This window comes from Geotrypetes seraphini, chromosome 3 (genome assembly GCF_902459505.1).
Source record: "Geotrypetes seraphini chromosome 3, aGeoSer1.1, whole genome shotgun sequence".
Taxonomy (NCBI): domain Eukaryota; kingdom Metazoa; phylum Chordata; class Amphibia; order Gymnophiona; family Dermophiidae; genus Geotrypetes; species Geotrypetes seraphini.
This window is the reverse complement of record NC_047086.1, coordinates 202,911,944-202,937,374: the sequence shown is the minus strand read 5'-3', so window position 1 is coordinate 202,937,374 and position 25,431 is coordinate 202,911,944. Positions and strand designations below refer to the sequence as shown.

At 43.7% G+C, this 25,431-nt stretch overlaps 1 protein-coding gene across 4 annotated transcripts in view; it reads right to left on the bottom strand.

Moving 5' to 3' along the window:
- ATF1 (activating transcription factor 1) overlaps window positions 1-25,431 on the bottom strand; it is a 155,163-nt gene that overhangs the window by 2,612 nt on the left and 127,120 nt on the right. The gene's annotated exons all lie outside the window — the stretch shown is intronic.

The following is a 25,431-nucleotide window of genomic DNA, read 5'->3' as shown; positions in this document are numbered from 1 at the left end:
TCTTTTATTTTGGACACAGAAATTCAATCTTGCCCCTGTCAACATCTTAACCCCTATATCCCGGTTCAGAAAATGTATTATCTTGGGATGTTTTCAATCATTATCATATAACCTGGCTCTGCTGCTTCCCTTTGTCTTCCACAGAAAAATCTTGGGACTTCAAAATACTGTACTAAGAAAGCACGTTAATTAAAAATGGCAAGACAATATAACATTCCCAAAAAAGAAATTAGGTTCTTACCGTGCTAATATCCTGTCTAGTAGAGGTATATCATTCTAGGCAGTACAGAGAATGCTGAAAAGTTCTCAGCTCAACCAAGAAGAGAATGACATGGAGCCATGAAACTTACAAGTTATTCCACATATTCACCCCTAAATTTAACATACTTGGCATATCATATCTGAAGTTTCTGTAAAACTTCCAAAAATACTGTCTGGTCACTGAAATACTGCTCCATTGCTCAATCACCTCCGAATCACTTGAAATTGTTGCCCTTTCAAACTCTTTTTAAGGTTTGGAAACAGAAAATAATCAGGTGGAGCAAATCTGGTGAGTACAGTGACTGGTCTTTGCACAAAAACCCTAACTGTGTCAAAACATCCATTGTTTTGCCAGCAAACAGTCGGCACAGCAAGTTATAGTAGTATTCTGTATTAACTGTTTGGCCCTTGGAAAATAGTCATTACAACGCCTTCCTGATCCCAAAACACTGTAGCCATGACCTTTCTTGCTGAATTTTGGGTCTTTAACTTCCTTGGCCTTGGAGAATCTGAGTGGAGACATTGCATGGACTTGTCTTGTTTCAGGATAATGATGTAACCATGGGCTCCTATTATGAAGGCGCGTTAGCGGTTTAACGCACGTAATAGCGCACACTAAACTGACAGATGTGCTAGCCGCTACCGCCTCCTCTTGAGGAGGTAGTTTTTCGACCAGCGGGAGAGGGGAAGAGGGGGGGTTAGCGCGTGATGAAAAGTCACATGCGCTAAACCTGCTAGAGTGGCTTCATAAAAGGAGCCCCCATGTTTCATCAACAGTAACTAGTTATTCCAAAAGGCTGGCACCAGCTCACTGAAAATGTTGTGAAATCAACTTGGAAGTATTCACTTGACACTTTCTCATCAGCATTCAAACATTTGGGCACCCACCTGGTTGGCAGCTTCTGCATACCCAGCTGCTCATGGTTTATAAACCCACCACATTTCCTGGATATCTGTAGTGTCTCAGCAATTGTTTTAGCTAATATTTACCTATCTGCCAAAATCAGATCATGGACATGCGGCCTCTTTTACAAAGCTGCGCTAGCGACTGCCACGTGGCATCAGCCCCAAAGCCCTTTAAATCTCTATGGGCTTTGGGGCCGTTAGTACAGCGCAGCTGCTAGTGTAGCTTTGTAAAAGAGGTCGATGGTCAACAATTTCTGGAGTTGACACAATTTAAGGTCTAACTATCAATAAATCATAGTGACAATACAATCAACAATTTATGAAAATATCACTCACCAGCAGTGGACTTAATTTCTCAGATCTCACATTTAATCAAAAGGTGGAGAAAAAGCCTCAATTAATATATCACGTAGCAACCATTGATGATTTTTAAGCTAACGTTTTTGTCATCGGCAAAAAACTCACCCCACAAAGAATGTCAGGATCTAGAGAAGTATAAAACCACTACTGTGCACAGTAGAAAATAGTATTTTTATGGTTTTTCATTTTTTTATCATTAGTTTATCAAAGCCCATATTTTAAAGGCATCTTTATCAAAAAAGCCCAGATAAGAACATAAACAGTGCCTCTGCTGGGTCAGACCAGAGGTCCATCATGCCCAGTAGTCCGCTCACGTGGCGGCCCATTAGGTCCAGGGCCTGTATAGTAACCCTTCTATCCCCTTTCCTTCAGGAAATCATCCAATCCCTTCTTGAACCCCAAAACCATACTCTGTCCTATCACGCCCTCTGGAAGCGCATTCCAGATGTCCACCACCCTCTGGGTGAAGAAGAACTTCCTAGCATTGGTTTTGAATCTGTCCCCTTTTAATTTTTACGAATGCCCTCTTTTCTTGTAGTTTTTGAAAGTTTGAAGAATCTGTCCCTCTCCACTTTCTCTATGCCTTCATGATCTTTTAAGTCTATATCATATCCCCTCTAAGTCTCCGCTTCTCCAGGGAAAAGAGCCCCAGTTTCTCCAATCTTTCAGCATATGAAAGGTTTTCCATACCCTTTATCAAGCGTGTCGCTCTCTTCTGAACCCTCTCGAGTATCGCCATATCCTTCTCCCATGTCTTTCTGCATCTTTGGTCTCAAAATCTCCACGTTGAAAGTTTGTACACCACTTCTTCACTTTGGAGTATGATGGGCGTTTGTCACTTAGGGCTCCTTTTATCAAGCCGTGCTAGCAGTTTAACACGCGTAATAGCAGGCAGTAGTTTTTGGCCAGTACAGGGGGTTAGCGCGTGATGAAATGTCACGCGCGTTAACCCCCGCTAGTGTGGCTTGATAAAAAGGAGCCCTTAATGTTTGCATCATACATTCATGGTTTTCCTTTGGAGTTTTCTTCTGCAGGAATAGGAATTTCACGATGGCTCAGAGTCTACACTTGAAAATTCCACACTTTTTGTTGACATGGTTCAATCAATGATCTGAAACAATGTCAAAACATAGCATTATGATTCTGCAAATTGGAAGTTTGTAAAATAAAATAGCTCTCTTCACCTACAGTGGCAAGTTGGTTGGGCTGAGAATTTTTCAGCACCCAGATGTAGGGTAATTCTCCCCATGCTCATGAGCCCTGCAGAAGGAATCAATTCCAGGTTTTCAATTCTTCTTCCTTCTGTAGAGGGCTCTACTGCCCCCTTCAGTTTGCACCAAAGTAGGAGATACCCCTATATAGGAACATATAAGATGGAGGGGTACAGGGAGACTTGCCAAACTACAGATCTGTTCTGCTCTGAAAGTATAACAAACATGTTAAACATTTTAATTGAAAAAAATCAAAACATTAAAAGAACCAATCAAACATTTATGGAACTCAAACATTCCAGCAATGTGTTATAACAATAAATAATTCCCCTAACTCAAAGCAGATGACTATTTTTTTAAAAATGGCACTTTTTGTGCCAATAGCTATATAGGTATGGTAATCTTGGATTGTTATGCTTAGTGCATGTGTATTTTTACGTTTTTATGTATGTAATTTTGGAAACCGCTGAGATTTTGGCGGTATAGAAACTTTTTTTTTTTTAAGTTTTAAATATTTATTGAAAAATTGCAAATACAAGTGTATCAATGAGCAATACAACCATCATCCCATAAAGACAAATCCCCATCTCCTAACAGTCATACTGGAATCCTTCAGTACAAGGCTAAACAGAACAATCCAAGACATAACCTTCCCTGCCCCACATCCCCCTCCCCCTTCCTATGTGTGTGCAACAAACAAAATACAAAGCTCAACAGGATGAGACTATTAGGGAGTAAATGACCACTTAATATATGGGTTCCAAACTTTAAGAAAAAGATAGAGGCTACAATGCATTAAAGCTGTCAATTTGGACATTCGGAAAATAAAAGCTAATTTCTCCAATAAGTGCTGCCTGGTGGGTGAGTGTATCTGCTTCCACTGCACAGCCAACAATAATCTACTAGCTGTAAACACATGAAAAGCCCGGGTCTGACAAGAACGGGGCAATGCCCCATGAGGCATATGCAATAAAGCACTGCCCATAGATTTATGAATGGGCTTGCAAAAAATTTCTGAAAGGATATCAAACACCATAGACCAATATGGGACCACTTTTGAACAATCCCACCAAATATGCAAAAACAATCCCCGTTGCCCACATTGCCTCTAACACAAATCAGAGGTCTGCGAGTACATACTATGCAATCATACAGTAGTAAGATACCACTGGTAGAGAATCTTATATCCATTTCCCACCAAGGAACTAACAATAGTCTATGTGGTTTTCTTTCAAAAAAGAAGCTGGCAAGTATAAAAAATAACTTTAAAATCAAATCTGTAAAATCCAAGATGGCCACTGAGTGCCTGTTTTGACTAAAAATAGCCCAGGAATACCACAGAAAACCTTCAAAAACAGAGACTTTAGGATTTTAAGGGGGAAAGCACAGGGCATGCAGGAAAACCACCTAAAACCCCTTTTTTAAAGACCCCCCCCAAAAATCTCTGATTCAAGCTATTAGCTTGTACTCACAGAAACATCTGCTGACAGAGAAACACTGCAGCCTGTAATCACTGTGACATGTGCTGAATGAGAGAAACTGCAGACAGAGCTGAAAATAGCTCACAGGGAGATCCTTTGCCTCAGTGAACTGGAAATCTGGATTTCAAGTCTTCTGACTGCCATACCGGCCTGACCACCATGGCCGGAGACCTCCACCATCCTCGGACATGCCGCACAGATGCCCGGTGGAGGAATGCAGTTTGGCTCTGATCCCGGTCGCACCTCCACAGAACTGCTCAGCCTGCGCTTTACCCACTAGCGGATGAACCTGGGGTGAGCAAGCTCTCAAGGAAACAGTCCTTGATCCTCGGTCTGATGTGCAGGCTGTCTAGGGGGAAAAGCAGGGAACCCCCTAAAAGCAGACTTTTTCTAAAGGTCTGTGATCTCCCGCAGTCAAGGATGTCCCCATAGGGAACCTCCATAGCACGGGTGAAAAACGCAAACAAAAAACACTGAAACTATGTGAAATAAAACAAGAACAGAAAAGATAGACTCCTACATCCTGGCTTGTAGGAAGGAAGACTGAGGAGCTAGGTTACTTGCACAGTGATGAGAGGGAGGGGTTTAAGTCTATGAAATTCTGAGGCTTCCTACAAAGTCCTGGTGGGTAGAGGGAAATAACCCACTGGCTCTGGAATAAAGTGGGATTGTACAAGAAGCAGCACCTGACTGTGAATGAAGGGATGCGGTTTGACTTCTTCATAACCATACTGCTTCAGAAGTTTATACCACAAACTTCATTCCACTGCCTTGCATCTCTCTCTACCTATAGCCTTCTCTGCCAAAGATACAAGCACAACTCTATATTAATGTACTTTCAGAAATTACAGAATTCTTTAAGTGAACTCAGGGTTAATCCTAGCGTGATTTTAAAGTGCTTGAGGCTTGTGCAGATGAGGACACAGCTTGCAGGAAGGGGGCACGATCAGAGCTCATGGGGACAGGATGGGGAGAGATCTCATGGGGACAGGAAAAATTTGTCCCCATGTCATTCTCGAGTCTAGTGAATACCCAAGCAATACAGGCTGCGAAGAGCTCCTCAAACAAGGAGTTCGGGTGCAGTAGATTCCCTCAAAATTTGGAGGAAGAAGGGAAGATTCTCAGTTATGGCAGGGTACATCCTTTGGGTCTCTTCTAGCACCACCTGAAACTTGCAACATTCCAGGTGAGGCTACATGGAGTCAGATTCACTTCTTTTCAGCACAGTTACTTACCGTAACAGTTGTTATCCAGGGACAGCAGGCAGATATTCTCTACATGTGGGTGACATCATCTACGGAGCCCCGAGCAGACAGTATTGCAAGCAAACTTGCTTGAAGATCTTGAAGCTTGCGAGTGTACCGCGCATGTGCCTTCCCGCCTGAGTCAGGGCGCACGTCCCCTCAGCGTGGCCTCGGTTCAGATAGCAAGCAAAGAAGCCAACCAGGAGAGGTGGGTGGGTTGTGAGAATACCTGCTTGTTGTCCCTGGATAACACCTGTAATGGTAAGTAACTGTGCTTTATCCCAGGACAAGCAGGCAGCATATTCTCTACATGTGGGTGATCTCCAAGCTAACCAAAAAGGGACGGAGGGAGAATTGGCAATTTAGGAGAACAGATTACGCAAAACTGACTAGCCAAACTGACTGTCCCGCCTGGAAAAGGTATCCAGACAATAGTGAGAGGTGAAGGTATGAACCAAGACCAAGTGGCGGCCTTGCAGATTTCCTCAATAGGAGTTGATCTGAGGAAAGCTACAGACGCCGCCATCGCTCTGACCTTATGCCCCATGACCCGACCCTGCAGAGGGAGACCAGCCTGAGCGTAGCAGAAAGAGATACAAGCAGTCAACAAGTTGGATAAGGTTCGCTTAGACACGGGATGCCCCAACCGATTTGGATCAAAAGATATGAAGAGTTGAGGAGCAGTCCGATGAGCCTGAGTATGTTGCAAGTAGAAAGCCAACGCACGCTTACAGTCCAAAGTGTGACGTGCCACTTCTCCAGGGTGAGAATGAGGCTTAGGAAAAAATACTGGAAGAACAATGAATTGGTTGAGGTGGAAATCCGAAACCTTAGGCAAGAATTTAGGATGGGTACGGAGGACCACCTTATCACGGTGGACATCCACCGGAGGAGGTTTGAGTGGAGGATGAACATTGAAAAGACTCTTCATAAATTGGGAAACTACAGGATGCATAGAGAGCGGTTTCCTGTCAAGCGGCTGATGAAAAGCATCAATGGCACTGAGGTGGACTCGAATAGATATTGATTTGAAACCAGACCGAGACAAGTGCAACAGATATTCCAGGATGGAAGACAAGGTGGCAGACTGCGGCTCCATGTGGAACGTAGCGCACCAAGAGGAAAATCTGGTCCACTTCTGAGAATAACACTGTCGAGTGGACCGCTTTCTGGAAATCTCGAGAACATCCCAAACAGATTGAGAGAACTGGAACGAGGCAATTAAGTGACGAGGTACCAAGCTGTCAAGTGCAGAGACTGCAGGTTGGGATGAAGAAAAGAGCCTTGACTCAGAAAGAAGAGAAGGAAAAACCGGAAGAAGCAGAGGCTCCCTGGCACTGAGTTGAAGCAGCAGGGAGAACCAGGTTTGTCTGAGCCACCGAGGAGCTATCAGAATCATGGTGGTGTGGACGGACTTGAATTTGATGAGAGTCTTCAGAATCAGAGGGAATGGAGGGAACACATAGAGAAACAGGTCCGTCCAGTCCAGAAGGAAAGCATCCGCCTCGAGCAGGTGAGGAGAATAAATCCTGGAACAGAAACAAGGCAATTTGTGGTTGAGGGGGGATGAAAACAGATCCACTTGTCGGGTCCCCCACCGAGCAAACACCTGATGCAGAGTCAATGAATGGAGGGATCATTCGTGAGGTTGTAGAAGGCGTCTCAGTTTGTCCGCCAAGCAGTTCTGCTGGCCCTGAATGTAGACGGCTTTGAGAAAGATGACAGGGAAAAAGACAGGGAACCCGTACCCCCCTGCTTGTTGACATAATACATGGCCATTTGGTTGTCCGTTTGGACAAGAATCATGTGGCCGTGAAGCAGATGAAGGAAAGCCTTGAGGGCGTTGAAAATGGCTCGAAGCTCCAACAGATTGATGCGACAGCACCTTTCCTCACTGGACCAAGGCCCTTGTGTCCGGAGGCCGTCGAGGTGAGCCCCCCCAAGCGTAGGCAGATGAGTCCATCGTCAGGATCTTCTGTGGAGGGGGTGAATGAAACAGAAAACCTCTGGAAAGATTGGAAGAGAGCATCCACCAGCGGAGAGATTGTTTCAATAAAGGAGTCACCACAACCCAGCAAGAGACCGGATCACGATCCTGACGCCACTGTGAGACCAGGGTCCACTGAGGGACGCAAAAGTGAAGTCTGGCAAAAGGCATCACATGAACGGTGGAGGCCATGTGCCCCAGCAGAATCATCATGCTCTTGGCCGAGATGGTCGAAAGAAGAGACACCTTCAGGCAAAGGTCTCCTGACGAGGCCGAGGCAGAAACGAGTGGAGACGAAGCGAATCCCACACCGCTCCGATGAACTGGAGAGATTGGAACGGACACAACTGGGATTTTGGGAAGTTGATCTCGAAACCCAGACGTTGAAGGAACAGAACAGTCTGTTGGGTCGCCGAAATAACCTCCGGTCGAGACGGTGCTTTTATGAGCCAGTCGTCGAGGTAAGGGAATACTTGAAAACCCTGTGTCTGCAGGGCTGCGGCAACCACCACAAGACACTTCGTGAACACCCTCGGGGAAGACACGAGTCCGAAGGGGAGAACACGATACTGCAGATGGAGATTCTCCACCTGAAATCTCAAGAACTGGCGAGAGGTCAGATGAATTGGGATGTGCGTTTAGGCCTCTTTGAGATCCAGGGAGCATAACCAATCCTCATCCATTAGGGGTTACAAAGTCGGCAGAGAGAGTATGCAAAACTTTTCTTTGACCAGGCATTTGTTGAGAGCCCTCAGGTTCAGGATGGGACGCAAGTCCCCGGTCTTCTTGGGAACCAGAAAATAACAGGAATAAAATGCAAAGTTCCACTGGCACACAGGGACCTCCTCAACGGCCTGGAGACGGAGGAGAGCCTGAGCATCTCGAAGTAGAAGGGGAAGTTGCCCCCTTTAGGGGCTGAACTGGAGGTACATGCCGGAAGAGAAGAGAGTACCCCTCTCGAATAATGGCGAGAACCCAGGAGTCGGTTGTTATCAACTCCCACTGACGATAAAAATGACGGAGCCGACCCCAGATGGGCAGGGGGGAACGCTGATGGACGAAGGGCACTGGCATGCTCCGACTGGAATAGTCAAAAAGATGGCGCTGGCTTCGCCGCCGCAGGCGTCTGAGGTTTAGAGGGATGCTTCTGCTGAGGCCGCCAAGGAGGCGGATGGGAGAGAGCCAGGGTGGACTTCTGCGGGTAGCATAGCGGGGGTGGCTCGCACCTTAGGCCACACCAGGGAGGCAAAGGACCACTCGTGCTCCAAAAGATGTTTCGTAGCCGCCTCAATCGAGTCGTCAAAGAGCTCATTCCCCACACAAGGAAGATTTGCCAAGCGATCCTGCAAATTGGGGTCCATGTCCACGATGCACAGCCAGGCCAAGTGACGCATCGCCACCACAAAGACCATGACCCAAGATGACAGCTCAAAGGCGTCGTACACGGCCTGGAGCATATAGAGACGAGTTTGGAATAACGTCTCCAGAACTCCGGCTGATGGCGAGTGGGCAAGTCAGAAAGGAAAGACTACAGGACCTTCAGGCAGTGCTTGAGATAGGAGGTGAAAGTAAAGTTATAATTAAGGACCCGGTTCGCCATCATTGAGTTCTGGTAGAGCCAGCGACTGAATTTGTTCATCGTCCACCCCTCCCTGCCTGGGTAGGGGTTAGACTTTTTCAGCGAGGATTCCACAACCAGGGACTGATGGGAAAGCTGCGCCTTTTCAAAGCCCTTACACGGGACCGTCCGGTATCGAGATTCCAGTTTGGAAGGGATGGCAGGAATGGCATAAGGGGTCTCCAGATTCCGGAAGAATGTCTGTTTAAGAACCTGATTCAGAGGAAGACACAAAGACTCCCTATGAGGATAAGGGAGCTCCAACTCATCCAAATATTCTTGGATGTACCGGGATTCAGACTGGAGGTCCAGCTGAAGAGCCTTACCCATGTCAGAGACAAATCTCGCAAAGAAGGAGGTCCGAGAAGAAGGACCTCGTGCAGCGAGGAAGACCCAGAGTGTTGAGCCACCGAAAAGGAAGGGGACGCTTCCCTAGAATACATAGCTGGCAAGTCCGAATCCCGAGAAAAGGACAACGATGAAGTCCTGCTCCAAGGCCCTGGTGAGGTCGAAGAATGCCCGTGCTACATCCTACTGGGAGAAGATCCTGGGGTTTGAGGAACCGGAGAAGAGACCAACTTACCCGACGGCTTCGAGGGAGGGGGTCCTCGACCTACCTTGTACCGGAGAGACATAAATGGAGGTCCACCTTCGAGAATGAGAGGTGTGTCTTGACAGCACCAATGCCTCGAAGTGCCTTGAGGTCCGTGGGGTAGGGGACCTACCCTGTCGAGGTGAGTCCCTTGGCCGCTTCAAGGGGGGTGCCTCGAGGATGAAGCAGACTTCGTCAGGTGTTTCGAACGAGGCACATGGGCCGGTCTCGGAGCAGAAGGGGAAGAATCACTAGAAGACAGCTGGCGAGACCGATCCCGAGGGACCTCGAGTGGATGCCCAAGCTGGCCTGCTGAGATCAGGGTCGAGGCAGGGGCAAGCTGGCTCAAGACAGAGGAGATCTGAGTCTTCAGGATGGCCTTCAGCATGTCCTTGAACATCGGTACCGACACCAGGTCATACAGGTGCAGCAGTGCGCTCCAACGAGGGCGACCTCGAGGAAGAGTATTCCCGTTGTGTGGAGGCACGCTTGGAGGAAGGTCTAGACGGGGCTTGGACCACTGCACCCCCCTGAGACCCCAAGGAAGGCTTCTTCACTAGCGAACCTGAGGGAGGAAGAGGAGACTTACCCATAGCCACAGCTCTCGACGGGGCAGCCACCGAAGCCTTGGTGGAAGAGGGCGACTTTGACGAGGTCGAGGCCTTTGAGGCCAAGGGCGACTTTGACGAGGTCGAGGCCTTCGAGGCCAAGGCCGAAGTCGAGGCTGGTGTCGAGACCGAGGTTGCACAACCGAGGGATCCATGGCCCCAAAAAGGTCGATGATCTTCGCCCATCTTCTACAAAGCGCCCATTGCTGAAGGGTAGCACAGCGCGGGCAGGATTCAGTCCGGTGATCGGCCCCGAGGCACTCAATACACCAACGGTGAGGGTCAATAATAGAAATAACCCGACCGCACTTAGTGCACTTTTTAAATCCAGTAACAGGCTGGGACATAAGGCCAAAACCATCGCCGCAGCCGCGCGAGGTCTGTCTGCCCAGTCGGACCCGGAGCCCCGGGTCAACGACGAACTGGATGAAGAAGGACTAGTTGTAAATTTTTTTATAGGAAATGCGCCGCACAGCGGCTGACCCGATTTAAAAATAAAAAAGAAGCAAGCCGCGGTGCAAGATGAAGATCACGCAGAGCAGAGGAACAAGGCTTTTGACTTTGTGGAAAATGAAGAACTGAGGAGACGCGCACCATGACTCAGGCATGAAGGCACACGCGCAGTACACTTGCAAGCTTGAAGATCTTCAAGCAAGTTTGCTTGTGAGACTGTTTGCTCGGGGCTCTGTAGATGACGTCACCCACATGTAGAGAATATGCTGCCTGCTTGTCCTGGGATAACTACTTGTAGCAGGATGACTTTGTATGCTTGTGATATAGAAATCTATATATATATTTCAAACAGATAGGATTACCTGTTTCAGAGCTTTGTTATTGTTGCATATCAATGCAAATTGTTCTGTTTTCCTAAAATTAATTTTCTTCAACTCCTAGAAAATTGTTTTCAATACATGAAAAGTACTAAAGGTAAACTCTCTTGGTTCACATAAAATCCAGAGTTTACTTTTGGAATATAACCTCCACAAGTTAACACCATTTTATCCTGAGAGAAATAAAGAAGTAGAAACTATATAAAATAAAGCTATTTAATGCCCCAAATTCTAATATTGAGAAAATAAGGCAATATGAAGAAGGCAATCGAGAAGGCTTTAAACTGAAAGATAGGGGAAAGCCGACAGTCGACCACCGGTCGATGGCACGGATAGCAGGATGCCCCGACGAAGAAGCCAAGGAAAACTACTCCTACACAAGAGAAGACGACCTCACGGCAAAAAAGGGAGAAAAAGCAGGAAGGGACAATTCAGACATAGGAGGGGACGACCACACAGCAAACAAGGGTGATAACACAGGAGCAGTAAAGGATATCGTAATTGAAACTACAGGGACGGCCAAGAGTAGAAGGTCCAAAAAGGTAACACGTAGGGAACTTAGATGTATGTATACGAATGCTAGAAGTCTAGGTAACAAAATGGGGGAACTAGAGACAATAGCAAGACATGACATATTGGATATCATTGGCATAACAGAAACATGGTGGAATGAAGAAAACAAATGGGACACAGTACTACAGGGATACAAGCTGTATAGAAGAGATCGAGTAGGGCAGAAAGGTGGAGGTATTGCTCTATATGTTAAGGAGGGAATAGATTCTGTTGAAATGGTTACAACAGAAATGAAAGAGAAGCTTGAGTCACTCTGGATCAAGATTCCTGGTCAATTTGGAGCAGATACGAAAATTGGCCTTTACTATCGTCCCCCAGGACAGGCGGAGGAAACTGACTCAGAAATGATGGAGGAAATCAAACAAGAATGCAAGACAGGCAATGTAATTATATTGGGAGACTTCAATTTCCCAGGGATAGACTGGAAACTAGCAACCTCCAACTGCGGCAAGGAGGCCAAGTTCCTGGAGGTGCTAGGGGATTGCTTCCTGGAACAAATGGTAAAAGAGCCGACAAGAGGCAACGCCACCTTGGACTTGGTCCTAAATGGCCTCACGGGACCGATAACAGTAGTGGAAGTCATGGTTCCACTGGGAACGAGTGATCACAATGTAATTAACTTTAAACTTGACATCGGGAAAGGGAAACATGCCAAAACCTTAACCACCACATTGAACTTTAAAAAGGGTAAATACGACAGCATGAGAGCCATGGTAGAAAAACGACTCGAAAAGAAGGTGGATAAACTTGAAACGGTAGATCAGGCATGGTCCCTACTGAAAAATACTATCACAGAAGCACAAGATCTCTACATTCCGAGGATTTCCAAAGATCGGAGATCAAAGAGCAAAAGAGAACCGGCATGGCTTACCAAACAGGTGAAGGAAGCCATAAAAGAAAAGAAGGACTCTTTCAAAAAATGGAAATACATAAAGACAACCGAAGCCTGGAAGAAACATAAAGATGATCAGAAGAAATGTCACAAGGCGGTGAGGGATGCAAAACAGGAATATGAGGAAAAAATAGCCCAGGAGGCCAAAAACTTCAAGCCCTTCTTTAGATACGTGAAAGGGAAAAAACCTGCAAAAGAGGCAGTCGGACCCTTGGACGACCAGGGAAGAAAAGGGTACATCAAGGAAGATAAACAAATCGCAGACAAACTAAATTCCTTCTTTGCGTCCGTCTTTACGAAGGAGGACACCTCAACAATACCTGAAGCGGAGAAAGTGTTTGCAGGAGATATAGAAGACAGCCTCACCACAGTTGAAGTGGACTTAGACCAGATATACTATCAGATCGACAAACTTAAAAAGTGACAAATCCCCTGGACCGGATGGAATTCACCCGAGAGTCTTAAAGGAATTGAAGGTTGAAATCGGAGAGTTATTGCAAAAACTTGCAAACCTGACAATCAGAACTGGACAGATACCGGACGACTGGAGGATAGCGAACGTCACCCCAATTTTCAAAAAAGGGTCGAGAGGGGAACCGGGCAACTATAGACCTGTGAGTCTTACGTCTGTCCCCGGCAAGATGGTTGAAGCACTGATCAAGGATAGCATGGTCCGGCACTTGGACGCACACGACTTGATGAAACCCAGTCAACACGGATTCAGGAAAGGGAAATCATGTTTGACGAATTTACTCCAATTTTTTGAGACCGTGAACAAGCAAATTGATAGTGGGAAGTCGGTGGACATAATATACTTGGACTTCCAGAAAGCGTTCGACAAAGTTCCACACGAAAGACTTCTCAGGAAACTACAAAGCCATGGTATAGAGGGGGATATACAAAGATGGATAGGCAAATGGCTGGAAAACCGAAAGCAGAGAGTGGGCATAAATGGGAAATTCTCCGACTGGGAGAAAGTGACTAGTGGTGTACCCCAGGGCTCGGTACTTGGACCGATCCTTTTTAATATTTATATCAATGATCTGGAGGAAGGAACATCCAGTGAGATCATCAAGTTTGCAGACGATACAAAACTATGCCGGGCGATCAGATCGCAGGAGGATAGAGAGAAACTCCAGAGCGACTTGTGTCGGTTAGAAACATGGGCGGAGAAATGGCAGATGAAGTTCAATGTGGAGAAATGCAAGGTAATGCATTTAGGCAATAAGAATAAGGAATACGAGTATACAATGTCAGGTGCAACTCTGGGGAAGAGTGAACAAGAAAAGGACCTGGGTGTACTGATAGATAGGACCCTGAAGCCGTCGGCACAATGCGCGGCAGCGGCAAAGAAGGCAAATAGAATGTTGGGCATGATAAAGAAAGGAATCTCGAGTAGATCGGAGAAAGTTATAATGCCGCTTTATAGGGCAATGGTCAGACCACACTTGGAATACTGCGTCCAACATTGGTCTCCCTACCTAAAGAAGGATATAAAACTGCTGGAGAGGGTGCAGAGACGAGCAACAAAACTGGTGAAGGGTATGGAGAAACTGGAATATGAGGACAGACTTATAACACTAGGGTTATTCTCCCTTGAGAAAAGGAGACTGCGTGGGGATATGATCGAGACCTTCAAAATACTGAAAGGAATCGACAAAATAGAGCAGAGAAGATTATTTACATTGTCCAATTTGACACGGACAAGAGGGCATGTAATGAAGCTAAGGGGGGACAGGTTCAGGACTAATGTCAGGAAGTTCTGCTTCACTCAGAGAGTGGTTGACACCTGGAATGCCCTCCCAGATGAGATTATTGCGGAATCGACCGTCCTAGGCTTCAAGAGCAAACTAGATGCATATCTCCTTAAGAGAGGCATGTAAGGATATGGTGGACTATAAATTACGACAGGTGTACACCTGGCAGGGCCTCCGCGTGTGCGGATCGCCGGACTTGATGGACCGAAGGTCTGATCCGGAGATGGCATTTCTTATGTTCTTATGTTCTTATATATAAAAATAATGCCCCACAGCAAGACATTAAACACCAAAATCAGACACCTCTGGAAATAAATTGAACAAACTCAACAGTGAGAGAGTAATAATAAAATTTCACTGGGTCAATATTCAGCCTGTTGCGATAAGCAGCTTGCAAGCAACTTCCAGTAACAGGTTGACAGTTAACCCCAGGTATTCCATGACGAGGCATGCATGACTCTCAATGCAGAATATATGGGTATGTCCACTAATCCAGAAGTTAACTGGCTGCCAGCTGATATCCAGACTGGTGCCCAGTTAACTCACTACACTGACAGCTGTTTTGCTAGTTTTAGAATAGATTTGGACATATTCTTGGAAGAAAAGTCCATAGTTTGCTATTGAGACAGACCTAGGGAAAGTCACTGCTTGTCCTGGGATCAATAACTTGGAAATGTTGCTACTATCTGGGATTTTGCCAGGTACTTGTGACATGGATTGCCGCTGTGGAAACAGGATACTGGACTAGACCATTGGTCTGACCCAGTATGGCTATTCTTATGTTCTTAAGCTGTCCTAACTTTATATACTTAGTTAGCAGACATAATATTGCCACTAACCAGTTAAGTTATCACTCCACCCTAACTCTGTCCTCAGTCTGCTCCCAACCTAACTAGTTAAGGAATTGCTGGTTAGAGGTATTATTCAGAAGTACTAACCAGTTAAGTGCTTCTGAATATCAGCAGTTGTCTTAGCAGGATTTAATCAGGCAGAAAAACCTCTCCTGCCTGGTTAAATCTTTTTGAATATTGACCTCAATGATACTAGGATGACATGAAAACCATTACAGAAAAAAATATTTTATTGCTGTATTAGAGCTTTTAGAAATATAGAAATAAAAGCCAGAAAATAAATTACAAGCAATAGTAGTTTTCAAGTCCAAGTGATTTGTTTAAATTTTAAATTCTTGTTTTCTTTCCCATTTATTAGGAAGTTGTTTTTATACCTTATTTGTTGTTTAATACCTTATTATTTATACCTTATTTTAAAACAATATAAAAGATGATAATGTATAAATTTAGTTCAATAAAGAAAATCAGCTCTCAACTTGACACCAACAACTTTTTTCTTCTTATGGAAGAACATAACATAATCAACAAAAAATAAATCCTCACCATAAATACCAATAATAAAAATATAAATAATAGTGCTCAGTAGAAAAACACCACTTTATACCGGCAACGGCATATAATAAGCAGTGTACCACACATCATTGCACCCATCCTGCCTCTATAAATACTAAAGATCTCAAAGTCAATCAACAATGTAAAAGAAATTGTACTTATCTTGATTCAAGGTGGGCTTTGTTGTCACAGTAGGTAGTACAGTTGTTTAATAAGCTGTTCTGTTGTCCGGTAATTCCAATAAAGTGATGGAACATATCAGTGAAAAAAGTGTCTAAAAAATTTCACATTCAAATCTCAAAAAATGTGGATTAAAAAATCCAAAAAACATATGTTAAATATTAGGCATTATCCTAGAACAAGCAGGCAGCATATTCTCACTGATGGTTGATGTCACCGACGGAGCCCTGGTATGGACCACTTTAAAAGTGCATTGCTACTTTAAGAACTTAGAAAGTTCATGATAGCCCACACCGCGCATGCACAAGTGCCTTCCCGCCCGGAGGCGCGCGGTCCCTCAGTTTCTTACTTTCCGCGGAGCTAAGTCGCTTGTCAACGGTCATTGATATTTTTTGCTGCTTTCCCGCTCATGCGGCTTTTTTCTGACTTTTTTGTCAGCTTTTGTTTTCTTTTAGTTTAAAGTTTGAAAAAAGAAAAAAAATTTTTTTTTAACTTTTTCTCTTTCGCGGTCGCGGCCCGGCGGGGCCTGTTCCACGCCTCAAACCTTGACTTCTGATTTTGCCAAGGACATTTTTCGATCCATGTCCCATCCACAAATGGGTTTTAAAAAGTGCAAACGATGTGCTCACCCTATTTCTCTCACTGACCCGCATCGCTGGTGTCTCCAGTGTTTGGGGCCAGACTACATGGCTGATTCGTGCACCCGTTGCTCTTCCCTTCAAAAGAAGAACCTCAAGAATTATCAAATTCAACAGTGTTTGCTTTTCGGGTCCAATATGGAGGGAGATTTGGCACCAGTTCCGGCGTCGGAATCCATACTGAAGTCAACGTCGCATCACTCAATGTCGCTGGAATCCACCTCTATGTCGCAGCCAGTGGGTAAGCCGGCTAAGAAGCCTTCCCCCACACCTTCGGGCACTCAGGTCACTTCCGCAGTGAGCCAAGTCCTGCAGACCTCGAGGCACTCTAAGAAACACTCGGCTCCGATTGAGATGAGTGCCTTGTCATCGGCCTCCTCATCTCCGGAGCGCAGAGCAGCACTGAAGCTACTAGTGAAAAAGCCAGTGGTACCGGTGCAGACTCTTAAGCAGCAAATACAAGAAGTGCTGCAAGTCAAGCTAAGGGAGCAGTTACAAATCTTACTCCATGTCATGGCGACACCAGCTCCTCCGGTGCCGGTCCGGTCTGAGCCTTTGCTATCGGCATCGACCCTTGTGGCACCGGTTCGGTCTGAATGTTTGCTGCCGGCACTGACCTTTGCGGCACTGGTGTGGTCTGAGCCTTTATTGTTGGCATCAACTTTTGCGGAACCTGTGTCTACTGCCTCAGCATCAGAACGAAAGCCTTCTTCGGTGCCGGCGGGCTTGCTTCAATGTTCGATGTCAGATGCAGCTCGATATCGTTGTTCTTCACACACATCTCACGAGACGATGTCGGTCAAATTGGGGAAATCATTGAAGAAGATGAAACATGTTGAGCCATCGACATCCAGTTCTCGACGTTGTCTTCCACCGACACGGAACTCGGATCTCTGGGAAGATTCTGAAGAGCCTATTTTGACTGAATGAAGATCCTTCTTCTCAAGAGCCTGTTGAAAAACCAGAACAGACATCTTTCTCCAAATTTTTGAGGGAAATGTCAGAGACTCTTTCTATCCCTCTGGAGGCGGATTCAAAGAAATCTAAAGCATTTTTAGATGCATTAGATTATGAGCAGCTACCTAAGGAGTTTCTTAAGCTCCCCTTCATGATATTCTAAGGGCGACATTTTATAAAAATCTTGAAGCTCCTTTGACTGTTCCTGGGGCTCCTCAAACTTGATTCCCTTTATTGGGTGGTTTCAATTCCGGGCTTTGACAAGCCTCAGCTCCCTCATAAGTCTCTCCTGGTGGAGTACACTCTTAAAAAATCTGCAGGGGCCAGTGTTTACACTTCTGTTCCTCCTGGCAGAGAAGGAAAGACAATGGACCGATTTGGCAAGCATTTATTTCAAAATGCCATGCTTGCCAACCGGTCCGGCAATTATGCTTTCCATTTTTCTTTTTATTTTAAACACTTAGCCAAGCAAGTGTCTACACTACAGAAATATTTACCTGAGCGTAAGGTACCTTTTTTACAACAGTACATTTCTAGTTTGCTGCAACTGAGAAAGTTTTTTGGTACGCTCTGTTTATGACACTTTTGAGCTCACATCCCGAGCTGCAGCCATGTCTGTAGCTATATGGCGCTTAGCTTGGCTTAGGATGTCTGAGCTGGATGTTGACCACCAGGATCGTCTGGCCAATGCTCCTTGTTTGGGCGATTAACTTTTTGAAGAGTCTTTAGATACCACCACCCAAAAGTTATCAGCTCATGAAACCAGGTGGGATACTTTGGTTAAGAAGAAGAAAAAGCCTCCACCTGCTCGTCCTTTCAGACAACAGTCTTCCTATCAGCGTCATTTTGCTGCTAGGCCTCTGCAGCCATCTCAGTCTCAACCTCGCAGACAAAGGCAGCAGCAGCAGCAACAACCACGTCAACAACAGCAGAAACAACAAGCTGCGCAACCTAAAGCCACACAGCTTTTCTGACCTGTTTCTATGGAGCATAGCCAGTCTCATCATTTCTCAACCTTTACCTCAGCCCATCGGAGGTCGTCTTCAGTTGTTCATCAATTGTTGGGACTCATAACCTCGGATCTTTGGGTCCTCAACATCATTCATCAGGGTTACTCTCTCAATTTCCAGACTCTTCCACCAGACAATCCTCCAAGAGAGTCTGCTTTGGACGCTGCTCAGTCTTCCCTTCTTCTGCAGGAGGTGCAATCCTTTCTTCTCCTGAATGCCATCGAGGAAGTTCCTCTCGATCAAGAGGGCCGTGGATTCTATTCCCATTACTTCTTAGTACCCAAGAAGACCAGAGGACTGAGACCCATCTTGGATCTCAGAGCTCTCAACAAATTCTAGTAAAGGAGAAATTCAGGATGTTTATCCTCTCCTCAATCAGAACGACTGGCTATGCTCCCTAGACCTCAAAGAAGCCTATACACATATCCCGATTCATATGGCTTCCAGCAAGTACCTCCAGTTTCAAATTAATCGTTGTCATTACCAATACAAGGTACTTCCCTTCAGCCTGGCATCTTCTCCCAGAGTATTCACGAAGTGCCCGATTGTAGTGGCCGCATCTCTCCGATCACACGGCCTTCAAGTCTTTCCTTACCTGGACGACTGGCTGATCAAGGCTGTTTCATCTCAGGAAGTGGTCCAAGCAACATCTCAGAACATTTCTTTTCTTCAGATTCTGGGACTCGAAGTCAACTTCCCCAAATCACATCTCATTCCGACTCAGCGTCTTCAGTTCATTGGGGCAATCCTAGACACCACTCTCATGAGAGCGTGTCAGATCGACTTCAGACTCTCATCCATCTCTGTCAGCAATTGCTTCCTCTTCAAACCATCTCTGCCAGACACATGATGGTTCTTCTAGGCCACAAGGCTTCCACTGTCCATGTCACACCACTGGCAAGACTCCATCTGCGCACTCCCTCAGTGGACTCTGGCTTCTCAGTGGTCTCAGGTGACAGATCGTCTTTCACAACACATATCTGTGACATCTCTTCTGCAGTCGCTTCAATGGAACAGACCTTGTAAATCCATTCCCATTAATAAGATTTCTCGCTCTTCCGAACGTTTAGATATTAAACTAGAACCTTTGTTCTCTGATTCTCTAAATAAACTTTTTAATATAGGCCTTATAAACATCCGCTCTATCAAATCAAAATACCATTTGATACATGATATCATTATACAACAAAATTTGGACATACTTTGTTTAACAGAAACTTGGCTCACCACTGGTGAAGAAGCCTATTTATCCTATGCTTGTCCTCAAGGCTATTCATTTTTCTTTAACCACCGTAATAATAAAAGAGGAGGAGGATTAGCAATCATCTTCCGAAACTCATTATTAATACAGATAGATTATTCCCAAGCTAATTCTACAATTGAATTCTTACAATGTTCCTTATTGACCAAACCCAGAACGGATATATTACTAATATATTTACCACCCCCACTATCTACTGATATTATAACCCATCTTCAATTTTTACTTCTTGATTTCAGTAGCTCTTCTTTAAACCCTATTATATTGGGAGACTTTAATATCCATTTCGACGAACCAAATAATAATAATACCAAAACTATCTTATCACATTTAAATCAACTGGATCTTCACCCTGTAATAACCCAACCCACTCATCAGGCTGGTCATACATTAGATATGGCCCTAATATCAACAAATTCAAAAAATAAACTTTTCTTGAATAATTGTGTTCCTGTTCCATGGTCCGATCATTACTTACTATCGTTAACATATAGTTCTGTTCATTGTACAAATCAACCAAAACATCAGATAATAAATTTTAGAAACTATAATAAAATTTCTGTTGAGTCAATTCTTTCCTCTTTTGAACTTGATTTTTCGCAATCCAATACTAATTCTCCAGAAGAATTAACTAATTTATGGAATATAGCCCTTTCTACATTCTTAGAAGATGTGGTTCCACTGCAAACAAAGAAAATTTCCACACGTAGCATTCAGAATCCCTGGTTTTCAACAGAATTAACTCTTATTAAGCAACAGGTCCGATCACTAGAGCGTGCATGGAGAAAAAATAAAACCATAATAAATCTACAATTATTTAAAGAGCAAACTGCATACTACAAAACAAAGATAAATCAAGCAAAAAGGAATTATTATTCAGAGAAAATAATTAGGGCTAAAAATCCATCGATTCTATATAAAATACTAAAAAGAATAACATTCTCAACCAATAAGGAGAAATTAAATGAAACAAATAATATTCTTACAGCCCAGAAATTGGCAGATTACTTTTCAGATAAAATTAAAACAATCAGAAAATCTTTTATACAAAATCAACAAGGTTCATCCGAACATGAGCAGAATAGATCGGACTCTTTGACTTCCAAATGCTCCAAATTCAAACTTCCGAGTCAAAAAGATATTGAGATGACTTTTAAAACCATTAATGTTAAAAGCTCAAAAGCAGATCTTATCCCTCCTTTTATTTTGAAGCAATACTTTCAGATTTTTGGACCATTTATTCATACTCTAATTACCGAAAGTTTGACCCAAAGTATAGTACCAAGAGAATGGAAAAAATCAATTATACGTCCAATTATTAAAGATCATAATGCAAGTAATACAGATCCAAGTAATTACAGACCCATATCTAATATTCCCTTTCTGGCTAAGCTAACAGAAAAGATCGTCTTCAACCAAATCTCTGACTTTGTAGAAAAGACTAATGTTCTCCATCCCAATCAAACGGGTTTTAGAGAACACCACAGTACTGAATTAGCATTAATAGGTTTGACCACATCTATCCATTATTTCCTTGATCACCACCAAACTACTTTACTAATCTCACTTGATCTTTCGGCTGCTTTTGACACAATTGATCATCAACTTCTCATAAACAGACTTCAATCTATTGGGATCACAGATCAAATACTTTCTTGGTTTATTTCCTATTTTACAGACCGCTCTTCCTCTGTTTTTTACAAAGATTCTAACTCTAAATTCACATCAACTACTTTCGGTGTTCCACAAGGGTCTATTCTTTCGCCTTTATTATTCAACATCTTTCTATCACCATTAATTACATTGTGTCAATCTATAGGTTTCCATGTCTTCTCATATGCAGATGATATTCAGCTTTTACACCCTATAGACACCAACAACATATCTGCCATCCAGGAGATCAGTAAGAAACTCGATAAGGTCTATCAATGGCTGAACACAAACAAACTGGCCCTTAATATAAAAAAGACAAACCTAATGATCTTTCCATGGAAAGAAAACCCGACGTTAATTGCTCCCATTACTATAGATAATGTTCCACTACAGATAGTTAATAACGTAAAAATCCTAGGAGTAATTTTTGATCCTAAATTGAACTTCCACGATCATATTAGCTATATTGTTAAAACGTCTTTCTATAGATTACGACGGATTAGATCTATCTCAAAATTTCTTTGCTCAAAATCACTGAATATTCTCATTCATTCCTTAGTAATAGCCAAACTTGATTACTGCAATGCTCTCTTTAAAGGAATAACACTAACTGAACTTAAACGTTTACAAATTATCCAGAATGTTGCCATAAAACTCATAACTAAATCTAAAAAATTCGATCATGTTACCCCTCTGCTAAAAAACGCTCATTGGCTTCCTGTCATTCACCGAATATCGTATAAACTTTGTCTACTCACGTTCAAGACATTACTATATAAGACACCTGCTTTCATTTATAAATTGTTAATACCGTACCAACCAACTAGAACATTAAGATCTATTGATCAAAATTTACTTACAGTTCCTTCATTAAAATATATAAACACAAGACGACAATTCATTTTTTCTGTAACAGCCCCACAAACCTGGAATGCTCTTCCAATTTTTTTACGTAATGAACAAGACCTGGTAAAATTTAAAATACAATTAAAAACATTTTTATTCAATGATGCTTTTAATACTTAACTTAACCATATTCAAATCAATAATCCCAATATTTTTATACAAATCGTTTTAATGTTTCCCCTTTTGTTTTTTCCTATGTATTTCTTTTATTTAACAAATGTATTTCTTAAACCCCTCTTTCCCTATGTATTGTAGTTTATATTATCCATTGTAAGTATTTAAAGTCTGTATTGTATGTATTGTATGTTTTCTTTTAATTATTATTATGTACATCGCTTTGAATTTGATAAAGCGATTAATCAAAAAAATTAATAAACTTTGAAACTTTGAATGGTGGATGACCTCATCCAATTTTTCCAGAGGTCTCCTTTTTCACTTGCCCCCTCATCACAAGATCATCATGACAAACGGGGCACATATGGATGATCTGCAGACTCAGGGTCTTTGGTCCACCAGACAGCGGAAATTTCACATGAATTTCCTAGAACTCAGAGTGATGTTTTATGCCCTCAAGGCTTTTCAACATCTCCTCTTTCCTCAAGTCTTCCTCCTTTACATGGACAATCAAGTAGCAATGTACTACATCAATAAGCAAGGAGACCCAGAAAATCTGGTCTTGGGCGACAGCTCACAATCTATTCTTAAAGGCTGTCTACATTCAAGGAGAGAATTCGCTAGTAGACAACCTCAGCAGGATTCTTCAGCCTCACGAATGGACTCTCAACTCTGCAACTCTCCAGTCCGTATTTGCTCAATGGGGCACTCCACAGGTAGACTTATTCACAGCTCCTCACAATCACCAGCTGCCCCAGTTTTGCTCCAGACTTTGCTCTCTTCTCCGTCTGGCAGCGGATGCTTTTCTTCTGGATTGGACGGGTCTGTTTCTATATGCATTCTCTCCACTGGAAATGGAAGCCGAGATGAAGCGAGAATGCAAAAGTGGTAACACGATTATTATGGGAGACTTCAACCATCCCGGGATAGATTGGAGTCTTGGAAGCTCAAAATGCGCCAGAGAGACCGGATTCCTGGAGGCTATACAGGATTGCTTCATGGATCAACTTGTTAGAGAACTGACGAGAGGGAATGCCACTCTGAGAGCTAAACCTAAATGGGCTAGGGGGACCTGCGAAGGAAGTGGAAGTAGTGGGACCGTTGGGAAACAGCGATCACAATATGATCAAGTTCACAGTTGAAGTAGGAATACTGAAGGGAAAAAGAACCATAGCGACAACTTTTAACTTCAAGAAAAGAGACTACAAAGCGATGAGAGTAATGGTAAGGAAGAAACTTAGGAGCACCTCAAAGAAATGGCAAAATGTAGAACAAGCCTGGTCTTTATTCAAGGACACGGTGATCGAGGCGCAAAATCTGCATATCCCAATATTCAGAAAAGGGTGCAAAAAGAATCGAACAAAAGACCCAGCGTGGATAACCAAAGAAGTGAAGAAAGCGATACGTGATAAGAAGAATTCATTCAGGAAATGAAAAAAAAGGCAAAACTGAAGAGAACTGGAAAGAGCACAGGAAGTATCAAAAAGAATGTCACCGTGTGGTCAGAAAAGCAAAAAAGGAATATGAAGAAAGGCTAGCCAAGGAAGCACGAAATTTCAAACCGTTCTTCAGATATGTTAAAGGGAAGCAGCCGGCTAGGGAAGAGGTGGGACCGCTGGATGACAGAGACAGAAAGGGAGTGGTGAAGGAAGAGAGAGAAGTGGCGGAAAGACTAAACATGTTCTTTTCGTCTGTATTTTCAAAAGGAGGACACATCCAACATACCGGAACCTGAGCAAATCTTCAAAGGAAACCAACCAAATAAATTAACATCCATGGAAGTAAGCCTTGAAGACATACGTAGGCAGTTAGAAAAATTAAAAACCGACAAATCGTCGGGCCCAGACAGAATCCACCCTAGGGTACTGAAAGAACTAAAGGAGGAAATAGCGGAACTACTACAGCAAGTTTGCAATCTATCCCTGAAAACAGAAGTGATCCCGGAGGATTGGAAGATAGCCAATGTTATGCTCATCTTTAAAAAGGGATCAAGAGGTGACCCGGGGAATAACAAACTGGTGAGTCTGACCTTGGTTCTGGGGAAAATAGCAGAAGCGCTGATAAAAGACAGCATCGATAAGCATTTTGAAAGAAATAAACTTCTAATCACAAGCCAACATGGCTTCTGCAAGAGGAGATCATGTCTAATGAACTTACTACACTTCTTCAAAGAAATTAACAAACGGATGGACAAAGGGGACCCCATAGACATCATCTATTTAGATTTCCAAAGAGCCTTTGACAAGGTACCCCATGAACGCCTACTTCGAACTGAAGAATCATGGGGTAGAAGGAGACGTACATAGATGGATCAGGAATTGGTTGGCGGGTAGGAGTGAAGGGCCACTACTCGGAAGGTAACGAGTGGTGTCCCACAGGGGTCAGTGCTCGGACCGCTGCTATTCAATATATTTATAAATGACATAGAAACAGGGATGAAGTGCAAAATAATAAAATTTGCAGATGGCACCAAACTATTTAGTGGTGCTCGGACTAAAGAGGACTGCAAAGAATTACAAAGGGACCTGAACAAGCTAGGGGAGTGGCGACGAGATGGCAGATGAAGTTCAATGTAGAGAAATGTAAAGTATTGTATGTAGGAAGCAAAAACCCGAGGTACAGCTATACCTCGGATGGGAGGGATGTTATTGAGTGAGAGTACCCAGGAAAGGGACTTGGGGGTAATAGTGGATAAGACAATGAAGCCATCGGCATAGTGCGCAGCAGCCGCTAAGAGAGCAAATAGAATGCTAGGTATAATCAAGAAGGGTATTACAACCAGAATGAAAGAAGTTATCCTGCTGTTGTATTGGGCAATGGTGCGTCCGCATCTGGAGTACTGCGTCCAATATTGGTTGCCGTACCTTAAGAAGGATATGACGATACTCGAGAGGATTCAGAGGAGAGCGACACGTTTGATAAAGGGTATGGAAAACCTTTCATACACTGAGAGACTGCAGAAACTGGGGCTCTTTTCCCTGGAGAAGAG